The sequence below is a fragment of the Canis lupus genome, chromosome 28, assembly GCF_003254725.2.
Source record: "Canis lupus dingo isolate Sandy chromosome 28, ASM325472v2, whole genome shotgun sequence".
Taxonomy (NCBI): Eukaryota; Metazoa; Chordata; class Mammalia; order Carnivora; family Canidae; genus Canis; species Canis lupus.
In genome coordinates, this window is record NC_064270.1 from 28,754,943 (window position 1) to 28,767,784 (window position 12,842).

At 41.7% G+C, this 12,842-nt stretch overlaps 2 long non-coding RNA genes across 3 annotated transcripts in view; one reads left to right on the plus strand and one right to left on the minus strand.

Annotated features, from left to right (window-relative positions):
* The window catches only part of LOC118352685 (uncharacterized), a 27,418-nt gene extending 26,533 nt beyond the window's left edge, over window positions 1–885 (minus strand). The window contains exon 1 of the long non-coding RNA XR_007406934.1: window positions 582–885. This is a non-coding gene — a long non-coding RNA (uncharacterized LOC118352685). The remainder of the gene's footprint in view (window positions 1–581) is intronic.
* LOC112672403 (uncharacterized) lies at window positions 680–10,270 on the plus strand. Of its 2 annotated transcripts, none has more exons than XR_003144260.3 (4): window positions 680–789; window positions 2,836–3,180; window positions 5,716–5,807; window positions 9,474–10,270. It is a non-coding gene; the product is annotated as an uncharacterized LOC112672403 (long non-coding RNA). The 2 variants fall into 2 exon arrangements; XR_003144263.3 differs by having other exon boundaries at window positions 2,836–2,978.
* Window positions 10,271–12,842: the final 2,572 nt, after the last annotated feature.

A 12,842-nucleotide genomic window follows, 5' to 3' on the forward strand; every position in this document is an offset into this window, starting at 1 on the left:
TGGGGAGACCGGGGGCCGCGGGGCCAGCCCAGGTGGGGGGCTTCCAGCAGACAAGCAGGACCTCAGGAGGGGTGGGGGAGAGCCAGGCAGCCCATGAGCTGGTGAAACAGACTGGAGATGGCTGTTTCCACATCAGCCAAGTCTGAGGGTCTAGGGCAGGAGATCAGGAACGAATGACCGACACAAAGTTGGAAAGAGTCCAAAGGAACAAGTTGGAAGCTGTCTCTGTCTCTCATTGAAACCTGCACTGGCCTCTCTCATCTCCATATTAAACATCAGCCTCTGCCTCAAAGACACTTCACTTCCATCTTTAACGCATTATCGGAATCTACTGACTCTGGAAGAATCAGACACATCTGCTGGCAGATTGTGACAATAAATATATGCATCAATGCTTGCCCCGTGAATGTGCCTCCTTACACAGAGCCCTTCTGCAGTTTGCAACTTGCACAACTGTGCACAGTGACACCACACACACACACACACACACGCACACACACTTTGGGGCTGAGGCTAATTCTTGAGCATTCTAAAAGCTGCACTGGTTTTCTTAGAAATCGTGCCAAGTGTACTGGACTTACTGCAGTTTTCTCAAGGCAGTAGTTTCCTGGACAGCCACCTCAAAGCGTGATGTAAAAGACACTGGACAGCAGCCCTTATATTCCTTCCAGGGTTCCAAATTCTTTCTCCTCCTGGTCTCCTAGGAACCTAAAAGGCCAACATTGCTCCCAGCCTTTAACTCAAAGCACTGAGAGCCCCCGTTGACATTCTCAAGTGTCTGGGGAGAAGGTAGGACACAAATGGTTTATAAGCTGTTCTACTTTAAGCTTCGCTCCTGAGAGAGCCCGGAGGGACTGGCACCCGGGATGTGTAAGCTTTAAGAGGGGAAGGGGAAGGAGAGAGGCGAGTGTTCCAAGTGCACTGGTCTGTCACAGCAATGATTGTGAGGATGCAGGACAAGCGTCAGAGAGGAGGTAGAGAGATGCCGAAGACACATCCCACATCTCACCATCAGTGGGCCCCGGCCAGAATGTACTTTCTGGATGGATTTGTCACTACAGAGACTCTGACATTCCTGGCTGGAATAGAAGCTATAACAAGGAAAGAAGGAGAAATGTCCAGGGGCCCCTGGGTGGCTCAGTCTATTGGGCTTCCGACTTTCGATTTCAGCTTGGGTTGAGATTCCATGGTCATGGAATTGGGCCCCACATCAGGGTCCTCACTCAGCAGAGAGTCAGCTTCTCTCCCTCTCCCTCTGGCCCTCCCCCTACTCATGCTCACTCTCTAAAATGAGTAAATAGAGCTTAAAAAAAAAGGAAAAAAAAGAGAAATAAAAAAAAACATCAAAGACAAAAGTTCACAACCAAAGAGGGGTACCCCTTGTCCCACTGTGGAAGGCAGGCAGGCGGAAGTGGAACAGGATTATATAAGCCCATCCCAGGTCAGTGTTGGGGACAGACAAAGGACAGGACAGACGATGAGGAGGCCAGTCCTGATTACCAAAGATGTTCATCAAAATGCTTCCTCCGAGCCCCAGGAGATGGTTAGATGTGAAGGGGCCTATGTTCTGGGCCCCCGGTGTCCCAGTTTCCAGTTTGGGGACCGGGGGAGAAGCACACATGGCAGGATTGGAAAAAGAAACCAAAGCAGACCTCTCAGTCTTCTTGGGGGTCCTCAAACCTCAGTGTGCTTAAGAAAACTGGATCCCCTGCACCCAGAATCTTCCCTTTCTATGCCTGTGCCTGTTGATGTTGGTGCAAGGGGTCCAGGGCCACACGTAGGAAACCCTCGGGGTCCGTGTTGGGATGGAGAGAGGAACACCCAGAGAGCATCGAGCCTCTGAAGAGGAGGGATGGTGGACAAAATGCACGCATCCCACGGGGCATACTCAAAACTGGGTGGCTGCACTGGCCCAGCATGAGCCCTGGGGACGAGTCTGGCACCGCAGAGGTTAGGACCCTCCTGGCTGGAGTGGAAAACCTCCAGGCGGGGCGGCTCTGCGCGGGTGGTGAGTGGTTAGTGTCCTCTGTCCCCTTCAGCTGTGGGCGCTTCGGCCCCAGCCCCCCAGCCCCTCCAGGTCACCCGGGTTAGAGCTGAAGTCCCCGGCGCCGCGTTCATGAAAACGAAGACATTAGCGACATTAGCACAGGGCATGTTTCGATTTTATTCTTTGCTTTTCTTGGCAAAGCCCCTTCCAACAGCTTCAGACAAAAACAGTCAAGATGAAAGCATTTCGGAAGCACTTACACAATAATCCTGTCACTCGTGGACTTAGAAAACAGAGCAGCTTTTCCTGAGGATGTGACAAGCCAGAGTGTGACCTATTAACTGTTGTCAAACCCTTCGCCAGAGCCTGGAGGGCCCTCCAATCCAAGCCAAGCCCCCTTTAAAAGCACCCCTCGAAACCCTTGTCCCAGAAGTGGGCCCACCACTGCCCCGCCACCCCAGCAAGACAACTTCGTATTCACGATGTGCTTTTCCAAAGACGTTGCCAACCAGCGCCCTGGAAGTGAGTCAATGAACGCAATTTCAATCAGTTGCTGCAGATGAAAATGTTAATAACTTTGCACTTTCTCCTCTACATGGAAACACACGTATAGACACCCTCACCTCCCGCAAACCCAGTACACATTAGATACTAAAAACAAACAGAAAATTCCTAGCAATATATTTCTTTGATACATTCTACATCTTCGCAGAAACTGGCATTACAAGCTGGGACTTGCCTACATACATCTAATAATTTTCTTTTTGAATTGCACGAGGAACCATCATCAAATGATCGCTTTTTACTTACAGGGGGGAAAAAAAGTCAAAATAGACTCTCTTTTTCAGGCTTAAATCAGAAGCGTAATGTTGATCTGAGCTAAAGGCAGCTGGCATGTTTTTCCCGAGGAATGTCTGAAGCAGTGGGCTCTCTCTGGAGTCATCAACCTAAAAAAGTCTGGATGGAGAAAAGACAGGCTGGATATCAAGAGGTAGGGGGAATGTGCTCTGGGGTCAAAATGTTTGTTGGAGCAACGTAATCTTCCCATGAGAGGAAACCTGGGACCCGTTCGGGACGGCCTTCTTCGGAGTTCTCCTAAAACCCTCAGGCTTCCGTTCAATTAAACTTGGTTATAAACACATCATAAGTTCACAGCACCCAGAGCGCACCCCTTGAAGGCCTCTGAGCTGATGGTAAGCATCACCTGGGCTCAAAGAAAGGTTACATTTTTATCTGGGTCTGATCTTTCTATTTTTTTCTCTGACCTTATTTGTCCTTCTGGCTTAGAGATGGATATGCCCCTGGGAGAAATGTGCATCTTTATCTGTCGATTTGAGGGCTTTTCTCACCTTGCAGTGAGACCACTGTCTGCTTGTTCGTTCAGACACCAGCCCCTTGCCCTCATGGAAAGCCACCAGTTCTCAGATCTCCTCCATGGACGAGCCAGCTCTACTCCCCTTGTCTCCCCTTATAGGAAAACATCTCAGGATTGTGTCCCTTCTCCTGTTCCCACAAAGCCAGGTGGGTGCTGAGGACCCACTGGTTACTTGTCCTAGGGCAGAGCCCTGAGATATTCAAAGTTGCACCTTGTCCCAGGCCAGGCCAGCTGAGTGCATTTAGCTGCTAAGAACCTATCAGAGTGAGATCTACAGGCTTTGGGGGCTCACTAGCAACATCTGCAGAGACATCAGAGTGCCGTGTACTGGGGCTTGCAGGGTGCTGGGGGTACGCCCTGGCTGGCTGGGAGGTCCAGAGGCAAGTTATCCTGAGGGATTCAGGGGCAAGCCTCTTAAAGTCTGCAAAGTCAGTTGGGAGGATTTGGGCCAGCTGCTGAGATCCACAGGCTGGCTGCTGTGATTCGCAACCCTTTCTCTCTGCTCCTGACTGTTCCTGACTGCCCCCAGCTGATGCAGCCGTGCTCACCCCCTCCGTGTTCTGCATGGGGCAGGGCTGAAATGGGCCTCCTGGGCATCATCCTGCAAGGCTGGGGAGACCAGGTGCTCACTTTGCTCTCATCTTCCCCTATGGGAGAAATCACAGGCTGAGGAGGCCTCTTTTGGCACCAAGATGTGTACTTTGGGGAGGGTTGACATGGGTGAAGTTGTTCTTTGTTCTTAAACTCTTCATTGGGTCCACTGAGATTTTTAGCACCAACAGGGTGCTGGAATCTCAGCTAAACTCCAGAATCCCCCACAAAAGCATTCTCACCGCGTGGTGGTTGCCAAAATTAGTGTTTTTCCTGGGCTGGAGGTGGGGGTGATTAGGGCGAGGGAGTGAGGACCAGAATCTCTTATTCTGCTATCTTGCTGACATCATTCCATACACTTCCTTTCTTTTTCTTATAATGGGTTTTATTTACTCTTTTTTGTTGGTTTTCAAAAGATGAGGTCTTTTGCTGGAGACCTTCCTTCTTCTCCAATATAGGTGTTCAGTGCCATACATTCATCTCTAAGTGCTGTTTAATGGCATATTATTAAATTTGATGGGCTGCATTTGTATTTTTGTTCACTTGGAACATTTTCCTTTTGATTTCTTTTTAATCATTACTTCATAGAGAAGTCTGTTATTTAGTTTCTAAATATTTGGTGATTCTCCAGATACCATCCTGTCTTTTTTTTTTTCTAATTTAATTCCCTTTTGGTCAAAGAACATACTTTGTGTGACTTGAATCCATTTAAATTTATTGAGAATTTCCTATGGCCCAGAATATGGTTCCTAGAAAATGTACTATGGGTCCTTAAAAAATAATACGCATTCTGTTGTTGGGCAGTGTCTCCCCTAAACGTCAATAAGATCCAGTTAGTGAACAGTATTATTTAGATCTTCCCTATCCTTCGTGATTTTCTGTTTACTGCTTCAATCAGTTGTTGACAGAAGGGTACTCAAATCTCTCTCAGTGTGGATTTCTCAGCTCTCCTTGCAGTTCCATCAGTTCTGCTCATACAATTCAAAGTTCTATTATTAGATACCTGGACAGCTAGGATCATTATGTCCTTTAATGAAATGGCCATTTTTTTCATTAGGAAATGACCTTTATTTCTTTTTTAATAATAAATTTATTTTTTATTGGTGTTCAATTTGCCAACATACAGAATAACACCCAGTGCTCATCCTGTCAAGTGCCCCCCTCAGTGCCCGTCACCCATTCAACCCCACCCCTCGCCCTCCTCCCCTTCCACCACCCCTAGTTCATTTCCTAGAGTTAGGAGTCTTCATGTTCTATCTCCCTTTCTGATATTTCCTACCCATTTCTTCTCCCTTCTCTTCTATTCCCTTTCACTATAATTTATATTCCCCAAATGAATGAGAACATATAATGTTTGTCAACCTTTATTTCTTATAGTACTCTTTGCTCTGAAATCTGCTTTGTCCAATAGTGATGTAGCCATTCCAACTTTCTTCCCATTGGTGTCGGCATAGTACATCTCTTCCACCCTTTCACCTTCAACCCCTTTGTGTATTTATATATAAAATATGTTTCTTGTAGGCAGGATATCCAATCTGTCAATGCTTGCTTTTAATTGGGGTGTTTATATCATTTACATTTAATGTACTTAACGATGTGGTTAGATTTGAGTCCATCATCTTTCTTATTATGTGTTTTCTATTCCTTGCTCCCCCGTTTCCTCTACTTTTCTGTCCTCATTTTTAGACGAACTGTTTTTGTTATTTCACTTTATCTCTTTTCTTAAAAAAATTTATTAAGATTTTATATATTTATTTGACAGAGTGAGAGCACGTTAGCAGGGGGAGCAGCACAGGGAGAGGGAGACCATGACCTGTGCCGAAGGCAAGATGCTTAACCAACTGAGTCATCAAGGTGACCCTCTTTTCTTGGTTTATTAGTCCTAACTCCTTGCTATTATTTTAGTGGCTTAGAGTTCATAGCATTCATCTTTAATTCACTGCAATTTTCCTTCAAGTGATATTATACTATTCCATTTATGTTACAAGATTTTTTTCAATAGTATGCTTTTACTTCTTCCTTCCCAGACGTTGGCTGTCATACATTTTACTTTCACACATGCCACAAGCCTCATACTAAATTGTTATTGTTTGGTTTAAATAGTCAAATTACTGTTTAAAAACATTTAAATTCCATGGCGGGGGAAAGCCCCACCTACTTATAATTTTCCAAGATCTTCATTCCTTTGTCAAGATCCACATTTTCATCTGGTATCTTTCTTTCTGCCCAAAGAACTTATTTTAAATCTTTTTTGTAGTGAATGTCTGCTGATGATGAATTCTTTTTGCATTTGTATATCTGACATTTTCAGATTTCACCTTTGTTCGGGAAAGACATTCTTTATGGCATAGAACTCTAGGTTGACAGATTTCTTTTTTCTTTCAGCTCTATAAAGATGTTGTTCTACTCCCTTGTCACTTACATGGCTTCTGACAAAAAATCTGTGATGATTCATACCTTTCGTGCTCTATAGAAAATGTGACGCTTTTCTCTAGCCACTTTTAAGATTTTTTTTACTCAATAAAAAACCCTTTTTTAACTTTTGAGCAATCTGATTATGATATGCTTTGGTGTGGTTTTCTTTAGTCTCTGTGTGCTTGGTTTTTGTTGAGCTTCTTGGCTCTCTGGATTTATCACTTATCATGAAATTAGGAAAATTTGCAGACATCATTTCTTTAATATGTTTCTCTTTTCCCCACTTTTCCTCTCTTTTGGGGATTCTTATTTCTGTTATATTCAGTCTCTAAAGTTTTCCCACTGCTCACAAATATTTTCTTCATTTAAGAAAAAAATAATTTTTCCTTCAGTGCTTCACTTTGAAAATTTCTATTGATATCTTCAAGTTCACTAATCCTTTCTTCTCCAACATCTAATCTCATCCAAAGTATTTTTTCATCTCACACTAGTTTTCCTTTTTGGAGTTCAATTTGAGTCATTTTTAAACTCCCATGTACATCCTTACTTAATTTTTTAAATATGGAATGCATATAATAACTCTTTTGATATTCTTATCTCCTAATTCTAACATCTGTGTCAACCCTGAGTTGGTTTTGATCGATTGCTGATTCATTTCAGGTTATATTTTCCTGTTTCTTTGCATGCCTGGTTATTTCTGCTTGAATGCCAGACACTACACATTTCACCTTCATGGCTATTTGATATTTTTATATTTCTGTAAATATTCTTGAGCTTTGTTTTGTGATACAGTTAAGTTACCTCAAAATAGTTTGATCCTCTTGGATCTTGCTGTTAACATTTGTCATGTGGGGCCAGAGATGTACATAATCCAGAGATATTTATTTTCCAGAACTGATGTAAGACACTTTAGTGCATTCCATCCAAGGCCCTGTAAAGCAAAATGTTTTCCAGTCTAATGGACACTTTTCCCAACCCTAAATGTATACTGGGTATGTCATCTTTAATTTTTTCAGTCGGATTTTGTTTAGCAGGGGGAGGGGAGGATTTGAATAGTAAATTCATACACATACAATGATCACTAATCAGCTCAATATTTGCAAGGGACCCAGTGTTGGTTTCTGGAATTCTTCTGGAAGGCTCTCTGTTCTCTGGCATTCTATCCAATGAATGCTAGTTTCTTCAGTCTCCACAGATTTTCAAATCCATCTCTTCAACTCAGGAATCCACAGGTCTCTAACAGTTTGTCTTTCCCTGTGCCACAGCCTGGAAACTCTCTCCAGGCAGTAAGTTGGGGCAATCATAGGGCTCCTTTGTCTCCCAGGGATCACTGTCCTTCATTGCCTGATATTCAGTGTTTTAAAAACTGTTGTTTAATATATTTTGTTAGTTTTTTAGTTGCTTCAGGAGAATGAATTCAGTCTCCCTCATTCCATTTTGACTACAAAAGAGGATCCCTGCCCAATATCTTTTTAAATAAGTATGCTTTGTTCTATATATCCTCTGGAGTCAAGATCCATTGCTTAGCAACTAAGAACTTGTCTGATACATCCTGTTTGAATCCATCAGTCTCTCCAAAGGGCAGAATCAGACTTTCCATCTTTTCCTGTTTCAAATGTTCTCCTTCTTCCCTTTGAACTGCCCGTTAAGATCCTGTTACTTGTGGCAGATGCCTCTACCTCTCGGGTGATTTACACACTTGGATAAATGACTTTCACCCTCTGTGCTCCCACCACACATCCCTTCAGCTCACTAGCTATGCTCCATCCTTCAGGGCTCTGCTTAAATACCTGCTTCCACAGGAGCACCTTTCCTAACCCTTAGATTTGATTGGACTTCCCTTGACAAATATTCCCACAGCTTCCTAAAGCTCCTTACCATATTTGTTTCTTCTGCTTAATTGTACTGATTTCTTTTTAAAAAATTGCAGAGAAGTTATTGACTGTAGGGGAAATAAAGTTAATTCAAATTTTGAAAAAAAATAAAATAAAATAAAAAATAAAAAAATCTATGTCCTCCATTCAGTTGTATGCTCTAGGATGGCAGGGACTACTCTGCCCTGTCTTTGTTTTATTCCCTTCGTTGTGGCAGGACCACGGTGGGTACTTAATCATTATTTGTTACATGAATGAATCAATGAGTGAATGAATGAAAGAATGAATCTTTCACAAATAGGATGATAAAATGAGATCTTCTGTGTTGATTGATCATGCCATTAGCTCTTGGTAAGTGTTCTGTTTATGTTGGTAGTTTTATCATGCAAAAACACTATCAGCTTTAATTGTTGTGAGGTTGTGATTCCCACAGCAGGGAGTAGAGGGTAATTTACTCACTGAGAGTGATTTCCTGGGTCCACCACCATGTGAAATAAGTTTCTTTTCTCCAGAGGGGAAAAGGACAAAATGTCCTAAGTCAGAATTGGAAGGGAACTTCAGAAATCAATGAGTTCATCCCTTTTTTTCTACAGAGATGAAGCAGGGATAAGACTTGTTGAGGTCACCATGCTATTTGGTAACAGAACTTAGACTAGAAACAAAACCTCCTGACTTTATATCTTGTGCTCTTTCCATCCCCCAACTTCCATGCTGCCCCTACTCCTAGACCAATTTGAAATGTATCCTGGGGAAAAGAAGCACCATAAACAATTTCTGGCTGTATCAGTGCCACTGGTTTGCTGGACTTTCTTTTCTGCAAAAGGGAAGATCTGTAGCAACGCACACCTTCCGTACAGGAGAGCATACCCTAATAAATCCATGCAACTGGAACTCTGAAACATCCAAAATGCTATACATTAATAATAGTAATGACCATGAGCAAAAATTTATACATATAACCAGCTGCAGGTGCAAGCTGAAGCCAAACTCTTTGAAAAGTGTCAGTGAACTTTATTTGCAGGGAAAGTATTTTAACCCAGCATGCTGTCCCCAACTTTTATCCTGGAATTGCTTTTGCTAACCAACCATTCTTCAGCTAAAGTTTTATTGTTCCTTTTTAATAATAGCCTAAGCAACTATTCTTTTTTTAATGTAAAGTCCTGGAACTTAACAAGCCGATTAAATGATAGAGACAGCTTTTGCTTCTTTCTCTGCCTCTGCTTTCTTCTAGGTCTTTCTGCTCCTCCAATTCTTAATGAGTATGTTATCTAGAGCACCAGTCCAATAGAGGTCATCACAAAACAAGAACAAGATAGGCTTACTTCTTCTCTACACTGTTGGTCTCCGAGTATGGCTAGACAATTTTGAGGCTTCCTGCTGGGAGAGGTCATGTGGCCCAGCCCACACACTGGCCATGAACTTCTTGTTCCTGAAAAATGAGTCCACGGCAGTGGGAACAGTCATTGTCTGAGCAGACATGTTCCCATCTACTATCTCATCATGAGTAAAGCTCTGAGCCTAAAGATGAGGCATAGCCAGGGGCTGCCACTTTGTGAACAATGTACAACCTGCATAAGCAAAGGTTGAAATGAGCCTAATAAATTGGACACATCTCTAGAATTGTCTTTTTCCTTCCCAGACCATCAGTAGCAAGTGATAGATTTTTGTTTCTTAGCTTTGATATCCCAACTCCTTATTCATATTTTTATTCCTGGACCATTAAAGAGAGAAGATAATTCTGCAGTTCTTCTGTGGACTAAATGTTTGTGATTCCTCCCAACTCATATGTTGAAATTCTAACCCGCAAGGTGATGGTATTAGAAGGCATAACCTTTAAGGCGTGATTAGGTCATGAAGGCAGAGCCTTCATGAAGGGGATTAGTGCCCTTATAGAAGAAACTCCAGGGACCCTTGGTGGCTCAGCGGATAAAGCGCCTGCCTTCGTCTCAGGGAGTGATCCTGGAGTCCCGGGATTGAGTCCCATGTCAGGCTCCCTGCATGGAGCCTGCTTCTCCCTCCGCCTGTGTCTCTGCCTCTCTCAATCTCTTTCTGTGTTTCTTATGAATAAATAAATAAAATCTTAAAAAAAAAAAAAAAAGCAGAGATCTTTCTCACCCCTTCCACTAGGTGAGGACAGAGTGAGAAGATGGAATAAAAAGACATTTATGAACAAGAAAGCAGCCCCCATCAGACTCTGAATGTGCTGGCACCTTGATCTTGAACTTCCCATCCACTGGAACTGTGATAAGAGAACCTTTATTGTTTAAGCCACCTGGCCTGTGGTGTTTTTGTTATAGCAGCCTGAACAGACTAAGACATTCTGCAAACAGCTTTCCAGAGGGGAAGATTTCATGCCCAGAGTATTGGATAAAAAGTTCAGTACAGGAAACATGCCTATATAAGTTGGGAGATTCACTTCATCATTTACCGGTTAAAACTGGGCAAGCCATGTAATTTCTCTGAACCTCAGTCTACTTAATCTCTATATGGAAATAACGATTCTTGTCCTCAGAGCAGGAGTAAATTAAACTTGATAAAGTATGTAAGGTACATGGCACCACGTCTGGCACAAGATAAGTCCCTAACTAATGAGAGCTGTCATTAACCAAGGACATTTTGTGCAAAGCAGGTGCTTAATATGTGCTTTTGATTGTCACTGAATTCAGCTAATGCGAATACAAAACAGATTTCTTGGGAAAATCATATACTTTTCGTATAGTGAACTATACTGTAAGATACTATTTCACATCATCTCCAATCTTTTCATGTAAGTCTTACATTAGTTGAACCTCCCTCAAGATGGTTGTCATACTTTCATATTAAAGAATGGTTATTGTTTTTACAGCAGTCTCAGGTTTTGGAGAAAACACAGGAAAGAGTAAAGGAAGGAAAGCATACCCTTCTTCTCAGGCATTGATGGAGTCAACCCAGGGAATCAGTGAGATGACAGATGTTGGAAACAGATGCCCAAATATCCACTCAGTAGTCAGGCTTAATGAACTAACACAGGAAGAACAATTAGAGAATTCATTAATTATACTCTAGGTTCAATTCCATTGTTAACTCTAATCCTTTATTTGGACTAATGACTTCAGCTTTTCTTATAATAATTTGAGCCTATCAATGAATTATTATATCCACAAATTTCTATTATTGTCTAAAACTCACACTACATGTATAACTTTCTATTTCTAAAAAAAGACCTAACGTATTTCTAAAGGTACATGAAATACTTCAAAATAGCATAAATTCAGAGAGAAACAAAATAAGAACATAACATGGAGCAAGGAACAAAGCTTATACAAAAACATGTGCAACGAAGCCTTATACACTTGCCTCAGGTTCCATTTTATTTGCAGGAAGAGCTCATCTAGATCAGCCAATGAAAATTAATGCACAGACTCATGTTTAAACAGCCACCATAGTAAATCCACTCCAATTCAGTAGTTTGCTAATTGTTTGTTTATTCTTGCAAAATAATATATTGCAGGGTATTCTGTGTTCCTTAATAGTCTATTGTAGAAACCAAAACAGAAATTCCTTCGGTTAATGAAACATAATGGAAAATTCGTTTTTGGTCATTTTATGTACTCCAGCCAGCTTCTGAGAGGAGGCTAATGAGATTCTGAGCTCCTAACCTTTCAGGTGCCCAGTCTTGCTCTTGAACTAATACACATGCACTCATTTGCATACTCTCATTCCCTCTCTCTTGAACAAGCCACACTCTGACACAAGAAGCCTCCTTGCTAGGCACGGAAACTGTTTCAAGATGTTTCAAGCCAAGAAACGGCCACCTGCACACATTCTGGTTAAGACTTTAAGTTATCCCACCACTCAAGTCTTCCTGAGGAAAGTTCAAAAGGTGTTCATCTGAATCATTCATGCTTTTGTTATCCTTGACCTAAAGAAATCTGGTAAATTTTTTTTCAGTGGGCGGGGGAGGGGAGTCAACTTCATATTTGAAAATGTAAAACAAAAAAAACAAAAAAAAACACATATGCTTCAATATCTCGATAACTATATAGATTTTATTATATTAGACAACTGCATATTACTTCTAAGTTCTAACATGAAGTATGGTAAACATAAATAAAATTTATAAAAATCTGTCATTTTGATCAAAAGGGATTTATATTAAAAGTAGGATTACAAAAAAAACATAAATAAATAAATAAATAAATAGGATTACACACAAATGCATGATTGTATTTTATGCATGTATATAATTTCATTTGCCTCCATAAGCTAAAGTTCCAAATCTTACAGCTTAATTTACTTCTAACCTGGCTTAAACTGCCTGAGCTAGAAAACAATTACAGTAGCAGAATTTTGTTTGCGTTTATTAGTTTGTGATTTCAGGCCCAGAACATGCATGACACATGAGAAGATGCACCTTCATCTGTTCGGTGAGAAATGTGCAAATCAGTATCAATACAGAACTGCTGAAGAAAAAAAAAAATATAGTGTGGGTTATTTCACCTTTGCAAGCTGGGAGCCATTAAGTAATGGCTCCCTCCACTCCCCCACCCCCTTCGGTGAAACATTCTGAACACTGGGCCCATGTTTTCCAGAAGAATGTGCCCCACTGCCCCTTGGAAAC